Source organism: Ursus arctos, chromosome X (assembly GCF_023065955.2).
Source record: "Ursus arctos isolate Adak ecotype North America chromosome X, UrsArc2.0, whole genome shotgun sequence".
Classification (NCBI taxonomy): Eukaryota; Metazoa; Chordata; class Mammalia; order Carnivora; family Ursidae; genus Ursus; species Ursus arctos.
In genome coordinates this window covers 74,518,902-74,536,344 of record NC_079873.1, presented here as the reverse complement: position 1 = coordinate 74,536,344, position 17,443 = coordinate 74,518,902, and positions in this window count along the sequence as shown.

Sequence of the window (17,443 nt, the reverse complement as noted above, 5' to 3'; positions counted from 1 at the left end):
ATCTAAAATGCAGTTTTTATATTCTCACCTCAAGAAGCTGGAAAAGGAACAGAAGAACAGGCCTAATCCACACACGAGAAAGCAGTTGATCAAGATTAGAGCAGAGATCAATGAATTAGAAACCAGGAGCACAGTAGAGCAGATCAACAGAACTAGAAGCTGTTTCTTTGAAAGAATAAATAAAATGATAGACCAATGGCAAGACTTATGCAAAAGAATAGAGAAAGGACAAAAATTAATAAAATTATGAATGAAAAGGGAGAGGTCACAACCAACACCAATGAAATAGGAAGGATTATTAGAAACGTTTATCAACAGCTTTATGCCAATAAATTAAGCAATCTGGAAGAGATGAAGGCCTTCCTGGAAACCTATAAAGTACCAAGATTGAAATAGGAAGAAATTGGTTTTTAAACAGGCCAATTAATTATGAAGAGATTGAAACAGTGATTAAAAACCTTCCAAAAAACAAAACCCCAGGGCCTGATGGATTTCCTGGGGAATTCTACCAATCATTCAAAGAAGAAAGAATACCTATTTTCCGAAAGGTATTTCAAAAAATAGAAACAGAAGGAAAGCTACCAAACTCATTCTATGAGGCCAGTATTACCTTGATCCCCAAACCAGGCAAAGACCCCATCAAAAAGGAGAATTACAGACCAATTTCCCTGATGAATATGGACACCAAAATTCTCAAAAAGATCCTAGTTAATAGAATCCAACAGTACATTAAAATGATTATCCATCATGACCAAGTGGGATTCATCCCTGGGATGCAGGGTGGTTCAACATTCACAAATCGATCGGTGTCTTAGATTTTATCCAAAGGAAAAAGCCAAAAATCATATGATTCTCTCAATAAATGCAGAAAAAGCATTTGACAAAATACAGCAACCTTTCCTGATTAAAACCCTTCAGAGTGTAGGGATAGAGGGTACATTCCTCAATCTCATAAAAACCATCTATGAAAAGCCTACAGCAAATATCATTCTCAATGGGGAAAAGCTAGAAGCCTTTCCCTTAAGATCAGGAACACGACAAGGATGCCCACTCCCGCCACTATTATTCAACATAGTACCAGAATCCTTGCAACAGCAATCAGACCACAAAAAGGGATAAAAGGTATCCAAATCAGCAAAGAAGAAGTCAAACTGTCTCTCTTCGCAGATGACATGATACTCTATATGGAACACCCAAAAGACTCCACCCCCAAACTACTACAAGTTATAGAGCAATTCAGTAATGTGGCGGGGTACAAAATCAGTGCTCAGAAATCAGTTGCATTTCTATACACAGACAATGAGACTGAAGAAAGAGAAATTAGGGAATCCATCCCATTTACAATAGCACCAAAAATCATACGTTATCTCAGAATTAACTTAACCAGAGACATAAAGGATCTATATTCTAGAAACTACAAATCACTCTTGAAAGACATTGAAGAAGACACAAAAATATGGAAAAATACTCCATGCTCATGAATCGGAAGAATTAACATCGTTAAAATGTCCATGCTACCCAGAGCAATCTACACTTTCAATGCCATCCTGATCAAAATACCAATGACATTTTTCAAAGAACTGGAACAAACAGCCCTTAAAGTTATGTGGAACTAGAAAAGGCCCCGAATCACCAAGGAATTGTTGAAAACAAAAAACAACACTGCGGGCATCATAATGCTGGATTTCAAGCTATACTACAAAGCTGTGATCACAAAGACAGCATGGTACTTGCACAAAAACAGACACATAGACCAATGGAACAGAATAGAGAACCCAGAAATGGGCCCTCGGCTCTTTGGGCAACTAATCTTTGACAAAGAAGGAAAAAACATCCAGTGGAAAAAAGACAGTCTCTTCAATAAATGGTGCTGGGAAAATTGGACAGCCAAATGCAAAAGATTGAACCTTGACCACTCTCTCACACCATACACAAAGATAAACTCCAAAGGGATGAAAGACCTCGATGTGAGACAGGAATCCATCAAAATCCTATAGGAGACCAGAGGCCGCAACCTCTATGACATCAGCCACAGTAACCTTTTTCATGACACATCTCCAAAGGCAAGAGAAACAAAAGATAAAATGAACTTGTGGGACTTCATCAAGATAAAAAGCTTCTGCACAGCCAAGGAAACAGTTAAAAAAACTAAGAGGTAGCCCACGGAATGGGAGAAGATATTTGCAAATGATACTACAGATAAAAGACTGGTATCCAAGATCTACAAAGAACTTCTCAAACTCAATACATGAGAAACAAACAAACAAATCATAAAATGGGCAGAAGATATGAACAGACACTTTTCCAATGAAGACATCCAAATGGCCAGCAGACACATGCAAAATGTTCAAAATCATTAGCCATCAGGGAAATTCAAATCAAAACCACACTGAGATACCACCTTACACCAGTTAGAATGGCAAAAATTGACAAAGCAAGAAACAACAATTGTTGGAGAGGATGTGGAGAAAGGGGATCCCTCCTACATTGTTGGTGGGAATAAAAGTTGGTATAGCTACTCTGGAAAACAGTGTGGAAGTCCCTTAAAAAGTTAAAAATTGAGCTACCCTATGATCCAGCCATTGCACTACTAGGTATTTACCCCAAACATACAGACGTAGTGAAGAGAAGGGCCATATGCACCCCAATGTTTATAGCAGCATTGTCCACAATAGCTAAATCGTGGAAGGAGCCAAGATGCCCTTCAACAGATGACTGGATTAAGAAGATTGGTCCATATATGCAATGGAATATTACTCAGCTATCAAAAAGAATGATTTCTCAACGTTTGCTGCAACATTGTCGGCACTGGAGAAGATAATGCTAAGTGAAATAAGTCAAGCAGAGAAAGACAATTATCATATGGTTTCTCTCATTTATGGAACATAAGAATTAGGAAGATCGATAGGAGAGAAAGGGATAAAGAAAGGGGGGGCAATCAGAAGGGGAATGAAGCATGAGAAACTATGGACTCTGAGAAACAAACTGAGGGCTTCAGAGGGGAGGAGGGTAGGGGAATGGGATAGGCTGGTGATGGGTCGTAAGGAGGGCACTAATTCCATGTTGCACTGGGTGTTATATGCAACTAATGAATCATCGAACTTTACATCAAAATCCAGGGATGTACTGTATGGTGAATAACATAATAAAAATATTTTGAAATAATTTTTTAAAAAATAAAAATCAACCAGTAAAAAAAAAAGTGGTCAAATAAATAAATAAATGAAAGTGGTCCAGTTTCACTCTTTTTTGTGTTGCTGTCTACTCTTCCCCACACCATTTATTGAAGAGACTGTTTTCCATTGTATATCCATTCCTGCTTTGCTGAAGATTAATTGAGCATATAATTGTGAGTTTATTTCTGGGTTTTTTCTTGTATTCTATTGATGTATTTTTCTATTTTTATACCAGTACTACATTTTAATTACTACCACTTTGTAATATAGCTTGAAGTTTGGAATTGTTATACCTCCAGCATTTTTCTCTTTCTGTTTTTTTTTTTTTTTCAGGCTTGCTTTGGCTATTGAGGTCTTTTGTGATTCCATACAAATTTTAGGATTGTTTGTTGTAGTTCTATGAAAAATGCTGTTGGTATTTTGGTAGGCATTGCATTATGTGTGTAAATTGCTTTAGGTAGTATACTCATTTTAACAGTATTTGCTCTTCCAAATCCATGAACATGGAATGTCTTTCCATTTCTTTGCATTGTCTTGAATTTTTTTGTCAGTGTTTTTCTAGTTTTCAGAGTATAGGTCTTTCACCTTTTTGGTTAAGTTTATTCCTAGAAAACTCGGAGTTGTTGTGCAGTTATAAATGGGGTTGCTTTCTTAATTTCTCCTTCTGCTGCTTCAATATTAGTTTATAAGAATGCAACAGATTACTGCACATTGATTTTGTACCCTCTAACTTTACTGAATTCACTTATCAGCTCTAGAATTTTTTTAGGTGGAGTATTTAGGTACTATATTTAGTACCATGTCATCTGCAAATAGTGAGAGTTTTACTTCCTTACTAATTTCCATGCCTTTTATTTCTTTCTGTTGTCTGATTGCTGTGGCTAAGATTCCAGTACTCTGTTGAATAAAAATATCATGAGAGTGAACATCCTTGCCATCTTCCTGAACTTTGGGGAAAAGCTCTCACTTTTTCACCATTGAGTATGAAGTTAGCTGTAGGTTTTTCATATAAGGCTTTTATCATGTTGAAGTATGTTACCTCTAGACCTACTTTGTTGAGGGTTTTTATCATGAATGGATGTTGTACTTTGTCAAATGCTTCCTCTGCATCTATTAAAATGATCCTATGGTTTTTATCTTTTCTTATTGATGTCATGTATCACATTGATTGCTTTGTGACTATTGAACAACTTGATCATGGGAACAAATCCCACTTGATCATGGTCTATGATTTCTTTAATGTATTGTTGGATTTGCTTTGCCAATATTTTTTTGAGGAAACATCCCCCCACACACAAAGGGCATATCTTGAAGTTCAACAATTGTGTCTTTCAAAAAGTCATTCATTCCACTTGTTTTTGAAAGTACCACAAAATAAATAAACAGGTGCCACTTCTCCAGGTGGGTAGCAATTTAAAACATCATTCTTTAATGTTTCAGAAAATTAACACTGAGCACCTTTTTACAAAGAATATATCCTTCCTCACTATTGAAATTTGAGTGAAAACCACAAATAGACCAATAGTGAAAAGTTGGTGCTTTGACTACTAATAAGAAAGGCAGCTGCATTTGCAAAATCAACTTCATGTAAGGACCAGAATTGCCATTTGTGACCTGACTATGGGCAGTCAAAAAACAAATCATCATATGTTTCCCTTCATTCTAATGTTTCCTCAGAATTTCTGCAGAAAGAGCTTTCCCTTTCATGTTTTTTCTTTTCTTTTTTCAGATTTTTTTTCTCCACACAACCAAAGAATTTTGATAATGAAGCCAAGTAAGGGAAAGTTAGAAGGAAAAAAAAGAAATAGCTAATGTTTTTAAGTAGAAAAATAATCTATATTCTATTTTGTTTTATTTTTTAGTAAAGCTCAGTAAATACCTCTCCAAGATACCCTGCAGTTTATATGGAAATTAACAAGACCATGCCCACCTGGAGTATTTTTTTAAGTAAGCATTAATCAAAAGTCAGAATTCCATGATATTTTACAAAGTGAACCTACCTATGTGCCCACTACCCACAAAAATAAACATTACCTGCTTCACAAAGGCCCCCTTATATTCTTTCCCAATTCCCTCTTCATTAAAGTTAACCACTGTCATGCGTTCAACCACCATAGGTAAGTTTTGTATGTTTTTTACTTTTATATAAATGAAGTAATAAAATATGTATTTTTTTGTCTAATATGTTTTCCTTATTCTGTTTTGTGATGCAGCCATGTTTGTTGCATGTTTAAGTAATATGTTCATTGTCATTGCTGTATAGTATTCCATATTATGAATATTTCAGAATTTACTAATTTTATTATTGATGGACATTTTAAATGCACCCGGTTTTGTCTTTTATGAATGGTGTTGTTATGAACGTTCTTATACATGTTTCTTGGTGAACACATATGCTAATCTGTCAGGTATATATTTAAGAATGAAATTGCTGAGTCATAGTATAATTTCATGCTTGTCTTTAGTAAATTTGCCTTTGAGGGCAATTTTGAATGGTTCTTGATAGATTTGGGGGAAATTATTTGGCTCTGATACATGTCATAAATATCCTTCACCAAGACAGACAGAAGCATTCTCTGAGATTCAGGGAGCATGAATGAGAATAGTGAATGTGATTAACATTCATTTGCTCATTAATTCAACAAGCTTATGATAAGCAATTTAACATGTCAAGCCCTGTGTCAAGCATTAGCAGTACAACACTGAAGAAAGCAGTCTCTGATCTCACCAACTGCAGTTCTATTAAAATCACTTACATGTAGCAGAAAATATAGAAGATAACCTTTGTGATCTTGTGTTATGGGGTAAATTGCCCTTCCTTCAAATTCATATTTTGAAGTCCTAACCTCCAGCTCCTCAGGATATGAATGTATTTAGAGATAGGGTCTTTAAAGAAGTAATTAAGGTAAAATAAGGTCATATGAGCAGACCTTAATTTAATATGACTGGCGTTTTCACAGGAAGAGTAAGAAGAGGAAATTAAAATACAGACATATGAATGCACAGAGGAAAAATCATGTAAGGACACAGTGATAAGGTGTCATCTGCAAGCCAAAGAGCGAGGCCTCCCAGGGGAAACCAAACCAGGTAACACATTGATCTTGGACTTGTAGCCTCCAGAGCTGCGAGAAAATTAATTTCTGTTGTTTAAGCCACTCATTCTGTGATATTTTATTGTGGTAGCCCTAGGAAACTATTACACCTCAGGTTAGGTAAACAGTTTTTGGATATGACAGCAAGATCATGATGCAAACAGAAAAAAAAATCATGAACTGACTTAATCAAAATTTAAAATGTTTGCTTTACAATAGGGAGTTAAGGGAATTGAAAGCCAACCACGGAATGGGAAAAATATATTTGAAAATTGTATTTCTGACAAAAGAATTATATTAAGAATAAAGAATTCTCCAAACTTAACAAAAAGAAAACTAAAATCCCAATAAAGAAATAGGCAAAAAAAATTGCACAAATACTTCACCAAAGAAGATATACAGATAGCATAAAAGCATATAAAAAGATGTTTGACATAATTATTCATTAGGAAATGCAAATTGAAACTACACCTATTAGAATGGCTAACATTAAAAAGACTGACCATACCGAATGTTGGTAAGAATATGGAGGAACCGAAGCTCTCATTGCAAAAATTGTGGAAAAACTGCATTGTGGAAATGCAAAGCAGGACAGCTATGTTGGAAAATAGTTTGACAGTATTTTTATAAACATACACTGACCACAGAACTGAGTAATCCATTCCTGAGCTTCTGCCCAAGTGAAATGAAAACATGTGTCACATAAAAGCCTGTAAGATAATGGTTACAGCAACTTTATTCATAATACTCACAACCAGAAACAGCTAAAATGTCCCTAACCAGAAGAATGGATAACAGACTGTAGTACATCCATACAATGGAACACTACTCAAAAATAAGAAGGAATGGTACCTGCAACAACATAGACGGATCCCAAATTCATTATGCTAAGTAATACAAATATACTGTGTGATTCCATTTCCACATTATTCTAGAAAAGGCAAAATAAGAAGAATATAGAGCAGATCAGTGGTTGTCAGGGAATAAAAGTTTGACCACAAAGCAACAAACAAGAGATTTTGGAGGGAGAGGGAAGAAAGCAGCAGAATTGTTCTGTGTCTTGACTGTAGTGACAGTGGTTACACAACTTGGCATATTTGTCAAAATTCATAGAATAGAAACCCAAAATAGTGAATTTTACTGTATATAAATCAAATTAATGAATTATTAAAGTTAATTGACTCAGATATCCACACACAGTTGAATAATATCCTTCCTCCTGAAAAAAATCATTTGCCTAGTTTTCTGAAAGTAGAGACAAGTTCAAGGAGTAAGTCACCACAGTGTGTATGGAGAAATGGAAATAATGTGTTATTGCTGAGGAGTGACACAGAAGAAGTAGACAGGAGTCAATTTATGGAGGACCTTGTATGCTCTGCAAAAGGATTTTGACCTTGTAATGTAGGGAATGGGAACTACTGAATGATTTTGAGAAAAAAAAATGATATGGTCAGCTTTACATTTTAGATAAAACAGTCTGGCTTTGATAAAGAGAAAGGATTTGACATGTAGAAAGGCTGAAAGCAGGGAGATCAGTTAGAAGGTGTTTGCTGTAGTTCAAGTGAGATATAAAAAAATCCTGAGCTCAGGCAGTTGTAATAGGAATATAAAGTAGGGGAAGTTTTCTGAGCCCTATGCAGTATGGGTACATAAGCTCAAGAGACCTGGAAGGGAATTAATGATCTCAGAAAGGGATCTTTTGACTTTGAAGGACATCAGATTACCTTTTCATTATCTTGTTTCAGTCATAAGACAGAGAGTCACTACTCTTGGTCCTATTCTAATTTCCATGATACAAGCACACATGAATCCCAGATAGTGTTTTTCAATTACATGGCCTTACATTTTTTTTCAGGTTTTTTGATGAAATTCAGATGGCAATCAAATAATAGTGATTAAATGACCTATAGTCAAGATGACTATATATTCTATTTTGCTAAGAGAGAGTCCGTGTTTACTCTTGATATCCTAGAACAATTATTATAGTATATTAATAATAGTGCCTCCTTTAATTCTCAGAAACACCCTAGTTTGAATGGTAAATTCATGGTCACCCTAATCTATAGTAGTTCTCTCTCCCCCATTTGACTATTCTTCAGGGGGAAAAAAAGGAACAAAAAATGTCAATAAATTCACATTTTCAATATAAATCAAGAGAGATTTATTCATCTACAAAAGCCTATAGAAGAGTAAAACAAAATGGAAAGCTATGTTAAATGAACATAAAGGTAATCATTTAATAACATATAAACATACCCCCAATTAATGGACTTGATCCTCAAATAATTATTGAGTTCTTCCCATTTACTTTTTGTACATTTGTACTAAATTTTGCATAGAAGTTAAAGTGTTAGTAACCCTTTGTACTTAAAAATTTGAACAGTGTTCCAAAGCCTTGAAGGGAATTAGGAGGTTGTGACTAGTTGCTAGGTCCCTGACTGTTCTCCTTTCAAAGAGTCATCCTTCATTCTGTTTTCTATAATCCTATGAGAAGCCAAAGCAAGCTTGCTCAGTAGGGTTCCTTGTGAAATATCAAGAATTCTGTACTAAATCATCACCTTACTCATGCTAGGTCCACATAGGGCAGACAGAAGAGAAAGAAGCTTAACAACTTTGTTTTGTGGCACACTATTCTGTCACATCAAGATTGGTTTTTGATATACCTCAAGCCTGTTTTCACACTCTGACCATAACGCTAAAATATAATTCTGGCCTTGTAAGCCAATATAAAAGTGACAGACAGAGTACTGAGGCAAAGAAGATTGGAAGAAAAATAAAATCATGTTTTATTATTTCTACTCATCCTACTTCCATAAAGGACTTTCAGGCAATGTGGTGCCTGGGTAGCACAGTTGGTTAAACATCCAACTCTTGGTTTTGGCTCAGGTAGTGATCTCAGGGTCCTGAGATGGAGCCAGTGTGGGGCTCTGAGCTCAGCATGAGTCTGCTTGTCCTTCTCCCTCCCCCTCCGCCCCTCCCCCTCCTTGCTGTGTGTGTGTGTGTGTGTGTGTGTGTGTGTGTGTGTCTCAAAAAAAGTAAATCTTTAATAAAAAGGCCTTCAGGTGATGAAATAAACAATTGTAATGAATTACAGTCATTGTTAGCAATAATCAAATGAGGAGTAGCCACTATGTTTTGTTTTGGTTTGGTTTCGGTTTTGGTTTTGGTTTTGTTTTGTTTTGTTTTAGCTTTTAGCTTGATCTTTAGTTTTAAAATAAATTAAGAGTCCTACAAACTTTTCATGTGTTCAATAGCTTGAAAAAGATACTAACTCAAAAGATTAATACTTGGCTCTTTTATCTCTGTAATAGTCTGATGACTTCAAGCTTTCTAAAATGAAATTGAATTTGAATAAGGATAGCACTCTTGAGGTCTGTAAATTGTCAGTTCTCAAAAGGTTCCTTCTCTATATTCCATATTCTCTTTCTAAAGCCTATATGACAGATTATTTAGACCCAATCCTAAGTATAAGATGTAACATGCATGTCAAAAATATTATTTTTAAAGGAACTAATATGCTCTTCAATTCCATTAAATCTAAAAGATTTAAATCTAAAAGATGTTCAAAACTTTATCCATAAAAGATGTTTTGACGTGGTCAGAATAAACTTTTGCAAAGAAGTAAAGGGATCCCTTCAGCTTCCCTTATTCCCAGCAAGGCCCAGAATAGGTATTAAATCAGTTACCACCATCATCTATTCTATTATTTATTATGTTACACTGTAATTTATCTATTTCTGTATCTATCTCCCCCACTAGACTCCATGAACTGCTTGAGGCTAAGGGTTATTCCCCATTTATCTTTATTTCTCTGGCACCTAGTGTGACTGAACCAATGTGAGTTCACTCCTCAATGAGTCAGAAACTGCATTAGGTTGAGTTGTCACACAAAGAAGAGTTTATTTGCAACAAATAAGGAGATCATGGAGAATAGCTTCCAAAGCTGTGACTCCCTGAGCAAAGGTGGATGGGCTCCTTTTATTTAGGGTTAGGATGAATATTTAGGTAAGGAAGCCTTATCATCGTATGTAGAGGTGAGCACAAGGTCAGGCATGTGTCTTAAGGAAACATGCTTATACACACATTGTATATTATGTAAATGAGGCTTGTTCTCCTTGGCTGGAGATTTTAGTATTATAATGAGGTAAAAGTAGTCAGTTATTCTAGAAGTCACTCCATTGTCCTTCTATACAGGTGTGAGTCAGGGGTTAAGCTCAAACTGGTCTGGGTGGTCTGGGCTAGCTAAAGGTCTTATCAGGGCCTTCGCTATGCTATTGCTCAAGGGGTGGTTTCTCTTTGCATTTGCCTGAGTTAAGAGATAAGCTGGAAAGAAGAGCTTAAGGGAGAATGTGGGACAAAGGTCTGTGAGTACAAGCAAGTGAGCAGTAAAGTCAAGCCTTGGGGTCTAGCTGGTGACAATAGCATGAAAGGAATTCAATAACTTGTTGAATAAATGAATAGGCTCTCCTTTTAATTTTGGTAGAGACTGTATATAAGATTCTTAACACTGTGCCTCTTACACTATAAATGTTCAATAAATGTTAACTATTATTTACTAAAACGGGATCAGATGGAATTGTACTGGAGCAGATTCCCACTGGCTATTATATTTTCAGTAATTTTGCAAGCCAGTTGTTGAATTATTGCTAATCAGAAATAGCCCATGGTAGGAGTATTTACATTTACATATTTCATTGCTAATGAAATTGGCAAACGAGATAATTCCACACATAAACACCCCTTCACCACCCCCCATCTCCCCACCCATGTCAGCAATTAAACATTTTTCAGCACAGCACTGAGGTCAGATACCATACTATCCTGGGGCTTGAATTCTTTTAAATATTATTAATGTGCATGATTGATAAAGTGTGCATATCATGTGCACTGGATTTAGAAAAAAGAAAGAAATGGAAAGAGGAGCATGTGGGAAAAGGGATGTAGTCCACCAGCAACTGAGTGAAGCTCCAAATCCAACTTCCCATTACAGCGCACCTCCCTCAGACAATAGCCTTTGCAACTATTTATGACACAGGGTCTCCTGGTGGGCTTAATTTTAGCCAACAAGAAAGATTTGACTGATAATCTCAGAAGTGGCAATTTAATATTAACCATTGTTGTCCCTCTGACACTGACAATATAAAGATTTTCTAACCATTAAATTTTTCCATAATGAAGTAGTTTGCTTTGAAAGATTGTGAGTTCTTTATGTAACTTAGAAATGTTCATATGGAAGCTAGATGAAAATCTACAGAAATATTGCAGAATAAATTCTCAGGACTGATCCTCTAGCACATTGCCTCTCTGTCTGTTCTCCAGACTTCTTGGGACCCACCCCAGAACTATTGAATCAGGATCTGCATTTTAGTAAGACCCTTAGGTTATTCATATGGAAATCAAAGTTTAGGAAGGCTAAAGTCACAGCTAACTCTAGGATTCTATGCCTCTGTCATGACTTGATGAAGACATATAAATCATGCTTATAATATTTTGCAGGAAATAAAATGTCAGAATAAAATGTCTCTATGTTAAACTTCAGATACGAGTTACAAAATAATCTCAACACACATAACGATAGGTGAAAATCAGCAAGATGAAATTCAAAAGCCAAAGTATGAAATCTATGTTTAGACAAATTCCTCAAACAAGAAAATCAAGCAAATCCATGGGACTAAGACCTGAAAAAACATCTAAGTGACTGCCACACAGGCAAATGATCCCTTATCTTTCTGTCCTAGATTCTGAGCTCTATTTATGTGCTCTCATGGGTTTATATTGCTTTGTAAATTTTCTGAAGTCACTGCAGGAATATATAACAAGTTCTTAAACTAGACTATTTAGTAAGACCCTGAGTTACAACAACATCTATTTCTTTGGGGTTCTTCCCATTTCCCACTGAAACAAAGCTCTTTAACAAGTAGGCGACAAATCAATGCTATTTAATGTAGGAAACAAAGGCAGAAGAAAATTATTACATTTCTTTACTATCTACAGCCCATTGACAAGTTCTTGAAACATGCAGGGTGACATTCCTCTAGGAACTCAACTGTCTCAATGTTAATACTTTGCTAAGGGCAAAAGGCAAACTTAGCCCATCCCCCGGGACCCTGGAAGTCTACTTTAACATATAAAAATTCCTTTGGAAACTTCATTTATCTCTACCTCCCCAAGATAAATGTTGGCAACCATTCCGCAAGCATATGACCCACCGATATACATCTGAAGAGTCTCATGACTGAGGTTTAATTAGACAGTAATAAATGACCTTTTTCTAATAATAGCTAGCCCCCTCAAGGTCCTGGAAATTATGGTTCCAAAATTCCTTAGAGACTTGACACTATCCCTAGCCCTCTCCCAGCTTGAAAGTATATAATGAGCCACTCCTCATGACCCCAGTGCAGCTCTTAATGCCCACAGGTCTTGTCCCTTGCTTTAATAAAATCACCTTTTTGCACCAAAGACATCTAAGAATTCTTTCTTGGCCATTGACTTTGAACGCTAATGTCCTTCCTACATCATGAGGTAGTGTCATGGTGATGAGGGAACCGAAGGCAAGCTGAGGACAAAGCAGAAACTGACACCCTGCAACCCCCCTCCCATGTATGTAACATTCCTCGGCACTCCTGGCTGCCCTAAAACTAAAGAAAGGAAAAAAAACAAATGGCTAACTGACAGAGATCACAGTCCTGCAAGACCCATAATTCTCCCTCAGTTTACACGTCCTAGTGATTTACAAGAAGAAACTTTCTTACCAATAGCCTAACTTCCAGAGACCCATAATTCAGTTTCCTGGAGCCCTAACGTTACCACCCCCCCCATTAAAATTGAGGGAGACTGAGGCAGAAGGAAATGTAAATAAAATGGAATTTCTTTTAAACCTGAAGCCCATTGACAAAGACATGTGATAGAAGGAAAGTAACATTCTCCCGGGATCTCCCCACTATCTTACTGTTAACACCTTCTAGAGGAGTCAACAACCTTAACTTGACAATGGCAAGTCCTGAGAGTCTTCTTTAACATATAAAAGTACTTTCTCAACCTCCCTCTTTCGTCACCTCCCTTTTTCCTCACCTCCCCCAACCCATGGTATATAATCAACCACCTCTTGCAACCTGGGGCAGCATCTCTTTCTGCCTACGGGTCCTGTCCCCATGCTTTAATAAACCATTATTTCACACCAAAGATGTCTCAAGAATTTTTTCTTGGTCATCAGCTCCGGACTCCACCCCACTGAACCTCACCTGTATTCCACCACCTCATCAATGGGAAGGAGTACCATGGACTTGGGACTGAACAAATTTAGAGGAAATTAGTTAGGCCCCCCTGAGAGGAAAGGACTATCTTCTCTAACTGGTCACTCCTCTGGCATGACTGGTAGAGGATGAAAAACAAAATGTCTCCATACTTCTAAATCTAGATTTCTTTAGGCAACTTAGCTCAGCCTTGGCTCATGGGTCTGCTCATCTCCACTACTGGAACCAAAGAATTTTCTGTGTGAATTTTCTTCCAGAATCAGATAGAGAAAGGTAAGCAGAATAGAATATAGCTTTGCATTTATACAAGGACAGAAGAGGAAAGAAGGAAAAATGCTGAAAAAAGGACACATTTGTCACACTTTCAACATTACTTTCAATATTTTTTTGACACACACGTCTGGATTATATTCATTGGCTTATATTCAAGAAAGAAGATCCATATGGGTTCCTGTGTTGAAAAGAGGGCAAATCTATGTGAGGTGAAACAATCTCTATCTGGAGTAATGGCAAGAGGCTTCTTGTGATACATGATCTAGTTTTGGAATGTTGGTGAGGTGCAGAGCTGATGGCCAAGAAAGAATTCTTGAGACATCCTTCGTGCAAAAAGGTGATTTTATTAAAGCATGGGGACAGGACCCGTGGGCAGAAAGAGCTGCTGCACTACGGTTGTGAAGGATGACTGATTATATACTTTGGTAATTGATTATATACTTGGGAGTTGGGGAAGATAAGGAGAAAGGGAGGTGTCCAAAAGGACTTTGATATGCTAATGAAGACTCTTAAGGTGCTGGAGGCTCTGCTTTTGTCAAGTTAAGGTTGATTTTCCCTCTAGAAAAGCATTAACATTAAGACAGTTGGGAGTTTCCTGGAGGAACATCATACTCTGCCTGCCTCAACTATTTGTCAGGTTGTACAGAAATTTTATTTTATTTTATTTACATTCCCTTCTACCTTTGTTTCTCACATCACTATGAAGGGGAGGGTGATGTTAGGGCTCCAGGAAATTGAGTCTATATGTTTCTGAAAGTTAGGCTTTTGATAAGAATGCTTTGTCCTTGTAAATCACTAAGACGTTTGTAAACTGATGGAGACTCATGTCCCCTGTTCCACAGGACTGTGATCTTTATCTGTTAACCATTTGTTTTTCCCTTCCCTTAGTTTTAGGGCAGCCACAAGTGCCTGAGGAATGTCACACATGTCCCACCAGGGAGTGGGGGGTGGGAGTTGTGGGGTGTCAGCTTGTGCTTTGGCCTCAGCTTGTCTTCTGCTCCCTCATCGATACAGAATCTTCTACCTCAGAGTCAGCAAACTATGACCTGCCTGTTTTGGCAGATAGAGTTTTAATGAAACACAGCCACACTCATTCTTTCATTTGTTTACCTATTGTTGATGGTTGCTTTTAAGCAGTTGTGACAGAGACTATATGATGCACAAAGCGTAAAATATTTACTATCTGGCCTTTTACAAAAAGTTTGCCAACTCTGTTCTGCATAACAAGAGATCAGGGAGAAATGCAATGGTTCTGAGAAGTGATCAGTATATTTAATCACTTTGGAGAAACATAGTTTATACTATAATGTTTAAACTGAAAATACTAGTTTCAGGTTATTATTTAGAAATTGTAGCAGTATATCAGTTGTTAATTGATTTGTTATACTTCATATTATATATACTATTTATCAATATAAATAATTTTTGCTATGAACTTGTTTTTGTTGTGTTATTTAGATTTTGTAGTCACTAAAAGGGTATAGAAGCAAAGGCACTATTTAAAATGCTATTAATGATTAATATCAGTCAATTGTGATGTAGGAAGGATGTTAGGGTTCAAAGCCAATGGCCAAGAAAGAATTCTTGAGATGTCTTTGGTGCAAAAAGGTGGTTTTATTAAAGCAAGGGGACAAGACCTGTGGGCAGAAAGAGCTGCACTAAGGTCATAAGGAGTGGCTCCTTATATACTTTCAAGCTGGTAGGGGGCTAGGAATAGTGTAAGTCTCTAAGGAATTTTGGAACCAAAGTTTCCAGGACCTCAAGGGCGCTAGCTATTATTAGGAAAAGGTCATTTGTTACTGTCTAATTAAACCTTAGGTGGGTCATATGCTTGGGGGATGGTTGCCAACATTTATCTTGGGGAGGTAGAGATAAATGAAGTTTCCAAAGGAATTTTTATATGTTAAAGTAGACTTCCAGGGTCCTGGGTGTTAGGCTAAATTTGCCCTTTGTCCTTAGTAAAGTATTCCATCCTAGAGGAATGTCACCCTGCATGTTTCAAGGACTTGTCAATGGGCTATAAGTAGTGAGGAAATTTAATTTTTCTTTTGCATTCGTTTCCCACATCACCTCCCACACTATCTTATTTAACCAATTTGAAGATTAGGGGTTCAGTAGACACAAATGAGTTTCATGTGGTTCATTGAAAAACATTCTGGTAGTTTTGAGCAGTAGCACAATGAGTTAGAATGTCAGATAAAAGGATCCAGAGATTGCATCCTGTTTTGAATTCAAGCTCATATTAGAAAGGCCTTGAAGATTCTGTTTTAATTTGCAAATTGAGATTTATCAGAAGCCAAGAAAGACAAACAGTCCTCATCAATGTAGCATTTTTGCAAGTTTAATCCACAGGTTCAGTTTCTTTGACCCTTGTGGTGCTTGAGATTGCTTTGCATCTCCCAGAACACCATGCAATAAGAAGAAGCTGGTCAATGAAGGGAGACCTACATTGCATGTGAAAAGATAGCTATGGGGAACTATAAAACCATTTTATTTCATGGTTGTGTATATCTAATATTTTTCCAATATTTTCAACTCAGAATTTTTACCTTGCTTAAAACAAAGCAAGAAAGGAAAAAACTATTTTAACTTTTGAAATTTATTAGAAACACTGGTTTTGGTTTTGTCCCTGAAGAGGTTTAGGGGTTAATTTATTCATTTGAGAAGAGAAACAGTACAGAGTGAGATAATCCAGCTGTTATAATTTTGAAGTAAGCATAAATATGACTTAGAAGCATACTCACCTTGCTGTGGGCCTGCTAGCAAAAGATAGTAGTGAAATCCTCAGCAGTGGCACCAACTGCAGTAATCTTAATGAACTGGAGCCTGAAAACCATCAAGAAATAGCCACAACATCTGCAATACAGAAAGCAGGCAAGGGAGAAAACAATGATAAACAGGGAAAATGTTGATATTTGGTTTATTCTTTGTAAGACATGCATCAAATATCCCCGTTTCTCTCTTTAAACATAGAAATGAAAATGGGCTACTTCCCCTTTCACTGAAATTGAATGTTGAAGAGAAGCTTCAATCTCATTGACTAATTCAGCTATTTCTTTACATTAAATTTTTTTTAAGATTTTATTTATTTATTTGACAGAGAGAGACAGCCAGCGAGAGAGGGAACACAGGCAGGGGGAGTGGAAAAGGAAGAAGCAGGCTCCCAGCAGAGGAGCCTGATGTGGGGCTCAATTCCAGGACTCTGGGATCACGCCCTGAGCCGAAGGCAGATGCTTAACAACTGAGCCACCCAGGCTCCACTTTACATTGACTTTTTAAACATACGAGCACACAAACCAATCTATACGCAGAACAATTCTTTGAACAGCATGCAAATGGTCTGGGATTACATGCTAGGTATCACACAAGTGAGTTTTCACAGTACAAAAGAATGAATTTCTTATTGTGACACTTGAGATAACAATACTAAAGAATTTCAGCTTAACTTTATATTTTTCCCTCCAATTGCTGTAGCTTTCTTAGTAGGAATATAACATACTCTTTAGCTTCTGGTTTCTTCCACCAAATAATAATTGCTCATTTCTACTAAATAATGGTCCATCAATCTTTTCATGCAGTCAGTCATTCAACAAACATCTATTGAGTAATTCTTATGTGCCTAGTACTATCTTAAACACTGAGCATAGAA